Below are 9,972 nucleotides of genomic sequence, written 5' to 3' on the forward strand. Positions count from 1 at the left end.
TAAAATGTAGAATAGTGACAATATTAAAATTTTTAGGTAAAACATATGAGTCCATGAAACATAAAGACTTCCATACTAATGCATCAAGTGTCCCATGAGATGATTTTTAAAACTTTTCTCCCTTCTGAAGATAAAATCAAATTAAGCCAAATTTCAATGATTGTATTGTAAAGATTTCATTCACTTCTCTGACTCCCAAAAGCAAGGTTAAAAAGAAAGAAAGAAGAGAAAAATTGCAGAAGGCATATGCTACCTACTTTGTTTCCATTTCAATCCACTAGAGTTATTAATCTTAGCACAAAAGCCTTTGAAACAGAAATTTATTATTTTTATTTAAGTAGTCTGTTCTCAATTAAAAAAAAGTATTCTTGGGAATTATATTAATTATTAACCTTCGGTCAGGTTCATTTTTATATTTTATCTGTCTCTATAAGAGGAAATGTTATCTGGTTCCACTGTAGCTGAAACCATACTGACAATGTGTGTTACAAATTAAAGCTTGATATTGTTGGCTGCTGAAAACTGATGAGGAAAGTGTGGGATCAATGCTTTAAAGTGTACCTAATTTCAAGGGAACCAGGAAGCTGAATGCAGCTATACCCTCCTCTAGCTTTGAGATTACATTAGGCTGTTCAGATGAGAGTTAAATCCCTGCCAGAATTTGGAGCCACCTCTTGCTCATGCCTCAGGCTGGTTCCTATCCTCTTCATTTATCCTAGTGTGGCTTACTTTCTATGCCACTTTATTTCTTTGATACTTCCTACACTGTTATTTAGAAACTCTTTCTTGAAGTGCTGTGCAATTCATTACTTTTATATAACTTTCTATTCCCATTTCTCTTTATATTTTTTTAAACCTTCCTCATGTGATTCTTTAAAAAAATCCTGCTGCTACCACATCCCTGTTGAAGCACCAATGATAGCCCAAAAATGTTTGTGTGGTGGAAAGACAAAAAACCCTAAAATAGCCCAATTTACTGCTCAATCTCCCTACAAGATTAAAATAATATATTTGGAATACTTTGATAATATTATTGACATGATCAGTTTATAACTGTGTTTTTTACATATCTTAGTAAAAAATATTCTCTTCCTTTCCCTTCCGATTCTGTTTCTTTCTAAACACAAATGCACTTTAAGTACTCATTGAAATTTATCTTCAAAACCTGACATATTTGCATCATGGTGAGAATAAAGTCTACAAGGAGAATGGTTTGACCTGAGTTATCTGAGAACAAATCAACTGCAATCCTGTCTTGATATGGCCTGCAATGTAAGGTGGCAAGGGAGAGGAGAGGAGAGGAGAGGAGAGGGAGAGGAGAGGAGAGGGAGAGGAGAGGAGAGGAGAGGAGAGGAGAGGAGAGGAGAGGAGAGGAGAGGAGAGGAGAGGAGAGGAGAGGAGAGGAGAGGAGAGGAGAGGAGAGGAGAGGAGAGGAGAGGAGAGGAGAGGAGAGGAGAGGAGAGGAGAGGAGAGGAGAGGAGAGGAGAGGAGAGGAGAGGAGAGGAGAGGAGAGGAGAGGAGAGGAGAGGAGAGGAGAGGAGAGGAGAGGAGAGGAGAGGAGAGGAGAGGAGAGGAGAGGAGAGGAGAGGAGAGGAGAGGAGAGGAGAGGAGAGGAGAGGAGAGGGCACATATATCTATTCTAACCAAGCAGGTCAAGGTGGTGGGCTCAAACAGTGATAAGGAATATCCTGGTAGATAACAGTGTCAGCATGCTGCCTGGCTTAAATTTGGCCCTCACTAACTTCTGCTTTTTGAAGCAGTTCTCAAGGATTGGTAGTTAGAAGAAGAGACAAGAGCCTTTTTCCTTCAGGCCCTTTGGGTTAATCAGCTTGTCATCAGAGAAACACAACTGAACCATAGATGTATATTCCTTATAAATTTGTCCTCACTTGCTGGAGGTTCTAGATAGAGAAAACAAGTCACTACACTCACTGCCTGCAATATGCAAATATGTATTTTTGTACCATGTTTCAATTCAAGGTTTTTCTCCATATTGTAAAGAAAAAGCATAAAAATTATTTTCTTGTACCAAATGGAATAGAGAACTGTAGACCCATATTAGTCTTGCTCCACTACTTCTAATTCTCAGAAGTTTTATTGTACAAACAACAGTTTACACCATCAGTGGGACACATTAAACCAAAACTACAGCAATTGTCTTGGACTCTTCATTTCATTGTTCTGAATCATCCCCAAGCCAAAGAGATTGATTGGTTTTGTAATAAATTATAAGCAATGAAACTGGTTGATTTTAGAGAAAACTTTCACCAACTCCTCTTTTTCCTGCTTATCCCACTATCCTCCATCCAGAAATGATTTGGCAAAAAATTAATCTCACCTTCAGTTTGTGCGGTACAGCTTATATTTAATATGATTACTGAACACTTTCACATCTTTTCTGGGGTGATTATCCTCCACATACCCTTCCTCAGTTATAAATGCTAGTATGTCAACTCTATGTTTGTAATGAAATTTAACCATAATTCTTCTGTGTGTGGTATTTTTTCTCCTCAGAGACAACCAGAGGATTAATAGGTGATTCATAGTGTACTACATAGGCTATTCATTTCTTGCTTTAAAGATACAACTATATTGATAATTAAATGAAATGAAATTTTTCCTGCAGTGCACTAAAAATAATCAAAGTGATATCTATTTAAACTTTTTTTTTTTTTTTTCTGGCAGCAAAGCAAAATTGATCAGATTGTAAGGCTGAGAAGGTTTTTTTTTTTTTTTTCCTCTCTCTTTGTGGAAATTTGGAATAACTGAGCAGTTAAAATTCATGACCTACACTTTTGTGTCATTATTATTGCATTAGCATGAAATTATGGTTCTAGTTAGTCATAATTATACTCATAATTATTCAATTTATCACTATAGGTCCTCCTGGAAATTTTATTGGAAGAGTTATTAACATTAATAAATTGTTTTTCTTCATATCCATATTATTAATTCACCTCATGTGTGATATGAACTATCAGCCATAAAATTATTGCAAACTCTCTTCTCCACGTAGTTGATTTAATGATTGAGTGTCTGATAACCTTTAGCTAGTTTTCTGGCACAGCTGTTTGTCCTCACTGAAGGTAAACAGAGGGAGATATGTGGACATTGAAATATTCAGACCCCAAAAAACCCGAGAATTTTGACAGAAGTACTTCTGGTTTTCTATAAATTGTGATTAAAAAAAAAAAAGAGAGAAAAAAAAGAAAGAAAATCCTGATATTCATATGTTAATATTTCTAAAAAACAGTCCATCAGTTTCACCTGACATGTTTTCCACCCAAAGACACAGAAATGTTTGTCAGAGCCAAGAACAGCTGACAGCATCTGAGATCCAGGTACTCACTACAGAATTTTGCAATGTGCTTTGCAAGTACATTTTTCTGATGCTTTTAACTTGAATACATGTATGGGTCTCTACAGAATCACTGAGATGTTTGCTGCTGAACTGCATCCAGAACTGATGTACAACAGCTATGTCAGTGTAATTGTTAAGAAAATAAGACACTGGTTTGCAGAACCTAAATTAACACTGCACTATTGCATCTACTTACACATTTTTTTAGTCAAGTTCTATTACGCATTGATGTATAAATACTTACACCACGTGTTTATGTTCTATATATATATACATACTTACCCTGGCTACTTTCTTCCCCTTTCTGACAATCTTACTTATAGCTGTGAGGGTCATCATTGTCTACTGACCCTAATATGTGACACTGATAAAGCAAAAGACCCCATTCCTTTTGCACTCATTGAAATGAATGTCCAGTTATTAGATCAGATACTATTTTTTTAATGTTGATTCATCCCAACATTTAAAATTATTTTAGGAGAAATTCTTTTTGAGAAGGAAAAAAAACCTAGCTTTAGAAAAAAGTGGGGTTTTAAATCTATATGACAGAGAGCAGAGGAACTTTAACTTTTTGCCTTGCCCTGTGATTCTTTTAAAACCAATATCAGTGCCCACATTGCAGAAAAATCATTTTATTAGCTGTCAATTTCTAGTTCTTTCCAATATAAGAGGGCAAAATATTGTAATTGACGTATAATCTGTCATTTAATAATGAAACTGTTTGTTTATGTCTTATATTGACATTGAAGATGGGCTTTTGGGTTTCAAGAAATTTTGGCTGTTCCTTCTCTTCATTTTTTTTTGCTGCAAATAATAAATTATAATTTTTGTTGTGTCCATACTTAAACTAGGAATATAACTGGTCTGTAATTGTATTCTGCAATACAAAGGTATATAGGAGAAAGGAAACACAGTCAAAACCAAAAGGATTTTCAGATGTTAAAAGGTGGTCTCCATTAATAAAAATAACAATAATGTGACCCCTCCCCTTTTTTTAATGGATTTTCCTGACTTGTGAAGAATTTATTAATTAATAAATTATTTTTTATATATATATATATATATATATATATATATATATATATATATATATATGATATAGAATACTTTTTAAAATAGTTTTTATGTAATAATGCCTCCTTGTAGACACTGTCAGGGAACAATGTTGACATTGCCTTCCATGTATTCCACATTGAAAGCTATCTGGCTTATGTAGTAAGTAAATTATTCAGAAACCTATAATTAAGCTTAAATTACTGCAAATCAAGAGATATACTCATATCCAGTAATCATATTGACAACATAAAAGAAGCAATGATGATTACTTCCTGCCTAGGTTTTAATACCATCAGTGCTATACAAGATAGTGAAAAAATTAATTCAAACAGATTATATAATATATATCTACATTAAAACAAAGATAATAAGATGAGATAATAATATATATAATATAATGAGATGAGATAATATTTTAATGGAAAATTTTTAAAAATCTTGTTCTGTCAAGTCCTCCTTGAATTAGTTTCCACTCTGAAAATAAAGGTTTTGTGGATCCGCTGTGATTCCTATTAATCAGCTGTGAGGCCAGAAACATCTTAACCAGAGCATATATAAACAGATTTACTAATACTCTGCTTGCATTGCAAGATGGAAATTTTGTGCATATGTGTACCATTCTGACTTTCTTTGTCAAATAATTGCACTATTCTCCAAATAAAAATAATCGTATAAATCATCCTAGTGAAGGAGTACTTTAGAGCATTTCCTATTTGAGAGCTGTTGCTGGAAGATTCTCTGCCAGGGAATATTCAGATGTAGTTAGTGTTTTTATTCACTTCAATTTATAATACCAAACATTTGTTAAGCACTTGTCAGAATTGGCTGAGTCTTGCAACTGTGGGACAGATAAAGAAGAACAAATTAAAGATGCTTCTGTAATTGATATTGCTGACAAGGAAGTGTCACTGGAGTTACAGATGGATTCAGAGCTGACACTGAGAAAAAAATACTCAAAGAGTTCATGACTAAGTGCTTATTAAGGAGCAAAGAACAGATCAGGGAATAGCAGAGGAAGCTGTTGGTGGTCAGTTTCAATCTAAGGAAGACAGAAGAAATAAGAAGAATTTGAACCCTAAGAAAGGGTCTGGTCAATAGAGATATAAGTCAATAGATGTCCAAGTAGAATCAAGGAGAAATCTGGCCTGTATTGAAGAACATTGGTGGGAAATGTAAATTGGAGGTTAGTTTAGAGGACAAGAATTGTGATAGAGATGATTCTTAGGACAGAGAACTCAAAAAAAATGAAGATTTAGGAACCCAATGTATGAAAACACCTAATATACAGCCACAGGTGAAACTAAAATCAGAAGGAAGTAAATGCAGAATTCACACCCATATTGCAGAAAATAGAGACTGTCCTAACACAACAGATAAAGTTGCATCTAATGAAAGTAATTTGATGGTCAAAGAACAGTTGATAGCACGGGCTTATATAGAGTCTTTCTGGGTGATTAGAAAACCACATTACATATCATTTTCCCCAGGGATGGTGCTAAAGAGGTTCCAGTTATTTTGGGTTATCTGTCTGATCATTATAATTGTAATCACATGCAGCTACAGCCCACAATGGGCTTTTATTCCAACATACAATTCAGGTATTTATGAGATTTTTTTCTACCCCATTAAAAAAGTTAAGAATCAGAATATTTTTGTGATATTTTATTAAACATAACAGTAACTTAGGAAGAAAAAATAGAAAATAACCATGAAGAGCTTTACACTGGAAAAGGAGTTGTATTTGGGTCATGTGAGCACAAAGACAGGCATATGAAAATGGAAATATCTCTCCCAGCTGCATTTTAGCCTTCCCATTTGAAATAACAACATACAGATAAGTGACAACCTCAATATCCATATCCCAGAATTTCTTAGTAAAAATATGCATTTCTTGCTGTACCCAGGGATTCCCAAATGGTTTTTCTAGCACACCATATGTTAGCAAATGTGTTACAAGTACACATTCAGTATCAAATAGCATTATAAGCCCCAAAACCCTTTTCAGATAACCTGGCAAGCTGTCTTTAACATTTGCCCAGTAGATGTTTGGCAATGACACTCAGCTGGTGACATATGCCTTCCATTATATATATATATATATATTTTAAATATATGTAATGGAATGTTAAAGAACAAAACACACTGAAAAAGGAGCACCATTGGAAGATCTCTTTTTAGATTCATAGAGCTACTTATGAATAGAAATTGCTTCAGTGTGAAGGGTTTTTCTTCTGAGCAGTTAAAAATAGAATATTAAATTAGGGTACCCTTATAATAAAAACAACCCTTCATAATCTCCAGTTTTAATTGAGAATAACTATTGGCTAATATAGATGGTAAAAAATATAATGTGGTACATTAATATGATTTAAATATTAAAGGCATCTCCTTTAGGGGATTAAAAAACAGTCAGTTATAAGGATGTTCTGTCTCTGACTTTGATAAAGAATCAAAAGAGTCTCTGGCACTAGAAAAAGGAATATATTAGAATAAAGAAACTGTCTTGTCCTTAAAGCAACTCTCTCACTGTCAAAGAAAAATTTCTGCCTAGAATGTTCCACCTGACTGACTTTCTTCCAAAAAATGAGCATCCACCTCCAAGGGATCCAACACCATTACAAAAAGGTGAGATGAAAATTCAGGTCTGTGTCAGTGAGGTTTTTAATGAGCAAATTCACAGAAATAGAAGATATTTACACTCTATGATGAAAAGAGTACAGCAAATAAGGAAAGCTCCTTCTTTTGCCCTCCTTTGCAGTCATTATTTTGTATGCCTGATGTTTTAGACTGTGGCTGTAAAACCTTGAGCACAGGGCTCTCAGGAAGTCTCTGCTACATAGAAGGGGGCATTAGATCCAAATGGTCTCATTCACTCCTGCCCTGCTTGTCACTTCTTTCCAGTTAATTTTTCTGCTCTTAAAATGGTTAAGCACTGACTTTGTGTGTATATCTAGCTTTCTTTCTTCTCCCTGATAAAACTGATCTCTAGGTGGAAGAACTATCCTCTGCCTCTCAAGATATCTGGTACACACCAATCTTGCCTTCTTGAGCCTGGGGGTGCTATCTCCACAGAGTGAGAAAAGTGCCTGAGGCTCTGCTCTTTTTGCTTTACAGCAGCATTTCTGCTTTCAACTTTATAGACTGTAGCTGGCTGCTTTTGTATTTCCTTACTACCATTGACTTTAGTATTTTTTAATGTATTTTTACATGAATTTTCTGAAGTGCAGGATATTCCATTTACAATCTTTTTTTCTTATACATTTTTTGTTCTGAATACACCTTTTGCTGTTTCTCTAATATGCTTGTAGCAGGTTCTTTGCATCCTTGTTCCCAGTACAGCATCCCTTCAAGAAAAAAAGGGTGTTATGCTAAGCAGAAAAGGATTTCTTCACCAAGAGTACAGGACACAAAGAGCTGTCTTAAGTTCTCTCTGTTTCCTTTAGCTGAGCAAACCCTTGAGTTTTTCAAAAAAAACCTGTCTGAATAAAATCATGCTCGAGTACATTACTGCATGCACCATTTGGCAGGACTGTAAAGTGTGCTCCTGGAAATACATATGCTTTCCAAGGTAAAGCAAGGTGCTTGCTTGGCATTTTACACATTAGAAAACAATCAAAAGACACTTTAGTTGTTAAGCCTAGGAGAAGGATTTTTACGTAGGTATACATTTAGTAGGAAGTGCATTATCTGAAGTTATCAATATCATCTGCATTCCTCAGCAACAAGTAGTTTTTTCCTCAGTTTTGATGGCCAAATTATGACTAGCCCAGATAGATGGGATGGGCTAAAATCTTATTCGCTGTTGCCCAAAAACAAACACAAAACACACAAACAAAGGGGCCAGCTTTTAAAATGAAAGAATATCTTTTTCTGTGGATTAAATTTCATTTACCATCCTATTTCCTGGCTTTTATAAACTCCCACCCAGTCTGATCTGCAAAATGGATATTTGAAATATTATTCTTGCTGTTAACTGTGGCTTAGGAAAGTGAAGTCTATTGCTTTTCACATGGTTGCTACAGACAGTCCTTTCCTGATAACTTTTCTTAAAATGAGGCTGTGGAAATGAGATGTCTTACGAGATGGATGATATCCTTTTCCTGCTTACACTAGCAGCTGATGCTTTGTAGTCTGACTTTCTTTGTAATTCCCTGAGATCCGTGTCCTATCCAACTATTGCACACTGTGTCAACAGGCTTTCAATGTTTGTCCTGAAACTTTTTGACTTTTCTAGAGCAGAATACAAATATAAAATCATGCAGTCACTGGCATGATACAGAGGAGTCAGAAATATTCAGGTAGTCCTTATAATTGCAGCAAATAAATATATTGTTGGCATACATATTTTTCAGGAAAGATAAATAAAACTCTGTTACTATCAAAGATGTGTTACGTTTGTGTTCCTTCCTCCATCTTCTTTTGTTTGTTTCAGGAAGAACTTATTTAAAATCCTGCTAAAATTTTGCAACAATATACAAAATACTAATAAATAAGCTGGCAACTGCAAGAGTCAACACAATATAAAGGAAGAACCTGATTTCCACACACCTGTACATAATATAGCAGTTAACAGTAGTAACTTGTAGTTAATACAGTCACAACATGGAATTAGACATATGCGACTGGTTTCATTAAAACCTGAATCTTTGTGATTATATGTGATTGCTTAAGCTGAAAAGTGGACCCTCTCGCCTACAGAAGGTTCATCTGTTCTATATCTTCATTATATTGCACGTTAATAAATTTTCTTTCTTATTGTTAATCAGGCATATTTAGTACAGGGCAAGAATCATACTTTTTTGACTTTTTAATTTAGTCCAATTTAAAGAACTTCTTTGGACCAAAGGACAAGGTTAGACTTACTATTTTTCTTCTTTTAACCTTTTCCATACTTATATGTGGTTTAGAACATCTGCCTCATAAGAAGTAATACACACATGGAGATGATAATCATAAAGATCTGTCTTTAAGAAATTAGGAAAACACCAATTTTTAATCAATTACTAATATTGAGCTATCTGGCCATGTTTTTGCTTTAATGACTGAGATATTTTTTCTTATATTTTTTCCTGCGATATCAAAAACATTTCTTTAGGAGCTGCAATATCTCATCATTATAAAATCAGTGCTGTATTTACACCATTACCATTTTTGACAGATCCACAGTGTTCCCTCAAGCTCAGATTTTCTGTCAATTCTAGACCCAAAAATGTTTTATGTGAGCAGCTGGAAGACATTCTCAGGAGACAGATGCCTCTTTCCGTGATTTACTAGATTGCTACTACAGCAGTTGTTGGACAGTAATTGGCACAACTTGCAGGATGCTTGTATGAAAAGGAAGCATGCCACAAAATAAAATATACACAGAGCTGACTAGACCCAGTCTATTAAACCCCAAGGGTCACAGCTACTGGAGTCTTGCAAGCAATATGAAACAGATATTTGGAAGCAAACCTGTATAATTAAAGACAAATGCTATGATTAGGTTTTGTCTATTTTCTTGTTTAATTTTGTTGTCTGTAAGCATATACTTTGAGATGTCTCCTGTGAAGATA

The sequence above is a fragment of the Haemorhous mexicanus genome, chromosome 5, assembly GCF_027477595.1.
Source record: "Haemorhous mexicanus isolate bHaeMex1 chromosome 5, bHaeMex1.pri, whole genome shotgun sequence".
NCBI lineage: Eukaryota > Metazoa > Chordata > Aves > Passeriformes > Fringillidae > Haemorhous > Haemorhous mexicanus.